The 3,722-nt window shown below is 37.9% G+C and overlaps 1 pseudogene; it reads right to left on the bottom strand.

The window, feature by feature from the left end:
- Window positions 1-359: 359 nt before the first annotated feature.
- LOC108207452 ((S)-8-oxocitronellyl enol synthase CYC2-like) lies at window positions 360-2,909 on the bottom strand (annotated as a pseudogene).
- Window positions 2,910-3,722: the final 813 nt, after the last annotated feature.

Here is a 3,722-nt window from a genome sequence, read left to right as displayed (position 1 = left end):
ATGAAGGAAAAAGCTAAAGAGCTAGAAAGATGCGTGAGTACGCTTAATCATGGGAAGATATAGTAAATATATATAATCCGACACACACACCCACATAATATTATGATAATAGATTAAATTTGAGGACACATTTTCAGATTGATCTCTTACTTCTTTATTGTATTCCAGTTCCATAGTGCGCGCCTAGTAGAATTCAGGTTGAAATTTGTCGGAAGATAGAGGCCAGTTCTGTTCTTCCAACATCCATGATCCAACAGCTAATATAATATAAACACTCAGTAAGAAGTTACAGAGATCATTTAACTAATGCGCCTACAACACAACTCAGTCGTCTGCCACCACGTTTAAGGCAAGATCAGTGAAACAAGGGAACAATAATTTGTACTTGTGTATAGAGTAATGGACTTAAATATATTTGTAGTCACATATATGGTGCTCAAACAGAGCCTTATACGCTGAGTCCTACTAAATAATTTATTGTTACGACCTTTGATTTAACAACTTTGACTTCTTTTTTAATGCTACAACTAGAACTAGTATATGGTGCACCACATTCTCCTTCAGGTAATTCCTTATTTCAGGGAATCAATTTGTCCTTTCTCATATCATCTACCCAGTAGAGTATCGAATCTAAGGTTTCGTACATGTCCTTTAGGCCAAGCCTGTTGGCCTTGTCCCGTGTGGCGAGCATCTTAGTAGGGCAACGAAACAAAAGATCCAGAAATTGGAAGTTGGCCAAATCCTCCATTTCTGTTCCAATTAATCCTTCTTTTGCAACTATTTCCTTCCAGACAGCGCCCTTATCAGCCATTGCTGTTGAGAACATGAAATCCTCAGAAAACATGTCATCTGGCACCACTGCTCCAAACTTGAGGCCGATTTTTTCCATATCTGCTTCCACGTGAAACGAGGCCCGTTGATGGCATTAAAGGCCTGACCATCAGTTGACAGTAATGCCTCATTTGTTGCAGACCATATCTGCTGTTCAGCCACTAACCGAACATCTGAGCCATCGATGCACAGCTCTTCCCAGCATTCCCTTGTCCCTCCAAACATAAATGGGAGATTCAAATGCCTACAGATTGCCCCCTAAACACACAAACTCCCCATAAAGTTGTACACTGCCCTCTGTGAACTTCCCAGTATCAGTCCAGGCCGATGGACAGACCAAGCAACTTTACCTCCTAGTCTCTCTTTAAGCAAATCCTCAAGTGTGTAGTAGAAATTATTTTCAGAACTCAATCTCGGGCATTCTTCATCGTAGTAATGTCCTTCATTAACATTAGAAGCCCCTTTTAATGATATGTAATGCTTAACACCAGTCTGAAGTGAGAAATGCTTTAATGACTTGGCTATTGGGAGGAGAGCATTCAGTGCATTAGACATCATAGCTTTGTTCTGTTCACAGCATTCTCTGCTGTCCAAAGGAAACTGACTAGCCCAAGTGATCCAAAAAATATGAGTCACATCGTATAAAGAACAGAGCTTGGCTTGGCTTCGCTCCTACAATTACCATGTTTGTGAACAACTCTAACAAGTGAACAACTCTAATGACGGTGAAAAAACACTACAGGAAAAGCGTCTATTTTTGACCGGAAATTTCGACCGGCGCCTAATTTCGACGGTATACGGTCAAAAATAACGGCAGTCAAAAATATTATATTCAACCATTTTCTGCCGAATATAAAACTGGTCGAACTTAACCGGTCGAATATCACCCTCCAGTTTTTTCTCTCCCATGGCCTCCGTTGAAAATAAAATCCCGTCGAAAATATCTATGTGATGGGAAATTTCCAGCATTTAGGAATTTAGAAATTTTCACGGGTTCTGGTCGAAAATATATGTTCGTTTCTGGTCGAAAATATATATATTTGACCAGAAAACTGATCACAGTGAAGGCGATTATGATCTAGATGCGCATTTATTCCCCCTTAAGATTGGGCAGCAGTATCGTGACTGTTTTTGTGAATTTAAAATTTTGTATTTTTGGTTAATGGGTTGGTAGGCCAATGAATGAATTATCACCTCTCTTTTGGTTGATGAATTGGTACATCAATGATGAAATTATCAACATGTTTATGTTGGTATTTGGTTTAAATATTTACATATTTTTCTATGATTATTTTCAATGTAGTTGAGTATTTTTTGTTGATAATTAACTTTAAATATTTATGTATATTTTTATGGTGATTTTGAATGTAGTTGGGTATTTTGGGTTTGAACAGGTAATTAGTATAAGCCATTAGAATGCATATTTTAGGGGGCGTTTGGATTAAGGTTGAGAATGAGAATCGGGAATGAGAATGGAGGGTATGTGAATGGGGTTAATGGGAATGGGAATGGTATGGTAACCCAAAGGGTGGGAAGGGTATGATTTAACAACCTAAAAGGATTAGGGTTCCCATTCCATAGCACCAAATAACTAATCCAAACACTTGTTATGGGATTAGGGTTCCGATTCTCGTTACCTATTAACCATGAACCAAACAGCCCCTTTTATATCATGGGCTATTAAATTCGACCGCATCGAATACTGGTATATTAATTTCGGCCACATTTTAATTCATTGCATAATAAATTCGACCACAAACCAAGAAATCCCAATAACTTCAACTAAATATATTCGACCGTTGTTGGTCGAAATTAGTACATGTGGCGGGAAATTCAATTTTTTGGAATTTTTTAAAAATTTGAGCTGGAAGTTCAAATTTCCAGTGAAAACAAATTTCGGGTTGAAAGGGTCGGTCAAAAATAGTGTCAAATTTAATTATTTTCGACTAGTTTAACTTCGACCTGTCTGTGTGCGATCGAAAATGAATGTTTTCGACCGTATACCGTCGGAAATAGTCATTTCGACGGCCGTCGAAAATAACCGCTTTTCCTGTAGTGAAAAGAGACTTGTGCCCCATATCTGCCCGAGATTGTCAGGATATTACTGGATCTTCTGACGATTCTCAAATTGAGTTCCATGTAGCTCGTACTGTTGCAATGTAATTCTTATAATTTTTTAATTTGAACTAGTACAATTTCTTTATTTTTATTTCTAACTTCTTTACTTTCCCTTTTTTTTTAAGGCAAATGTCTCTTTGAAGGCGACCCTGCATAACCTACGTATGGCTTGTGCAGAAAAGGCCGTGCTGGTGAAGAGTTGTGCAGATCTCGATATAGATGTCGAATTTAAAAGGACAAGGTCAGCCAGTTGGTACGTCAAATTGATATTGAGAGGGCTCGAGCCAATGATCTTACAGAGAAAGTTGAGCTTCAAGAGAACTTTTCATCAATGATTTTCAGCATTCGCCCGTCTTTCGAATGTCCTTTCTAGCAGAGTTAGATTACAAAGGTTCAATGACAACTTGCTGGGACTATGCTGGAGAGGCCATTGCTAGCCAAGTCTCAGCTATGGACCTAGAGACTTTTGTGCTCCCCTCCACCTCCTTTTCCTTTCTAGATAGGTCCTATATAAGTAGTATTTAGCATCCATCGTCCTTGGTCGTGTATAGCCATCTTGTACTATATAACTTCAAAAGTTAATATAACTCATTTAACTTCTTCATTTTGGTCATTTGTATTTTCATTATGTACACATATTTAGCTTTTAGCCTTTTGCTTTTTGTTAAAGTACGTAGTTAAAACTTGTTCCTTAATTAAGTGATAGTCCTATGACTTTAGAATACTTTTACGTTCAGGGTTTCTCTTTTTTTTGGGGTTTCTTGAATTTTTTA

This window comes from Daucus carota, chromosome 2 (assembly GCF_001625215.2).
Source record: "Daucus carota subsp. sativus chromosome 2, DH1 v3.0, whole genome shotgun sequence".
NCBI classification, from domain to species: domain Eukaryota; kingdom Viridiplantae; phylum Streptophyta; class Magnoliopsida; order Apiales; family Apiaceae; genus Daucus; species Daucus carota.
The sequence above is the reverse complement of the archived record's forward strand: the minus strand, read 5'-3'. Positions and strand labels throughout refer to the sequence as shown.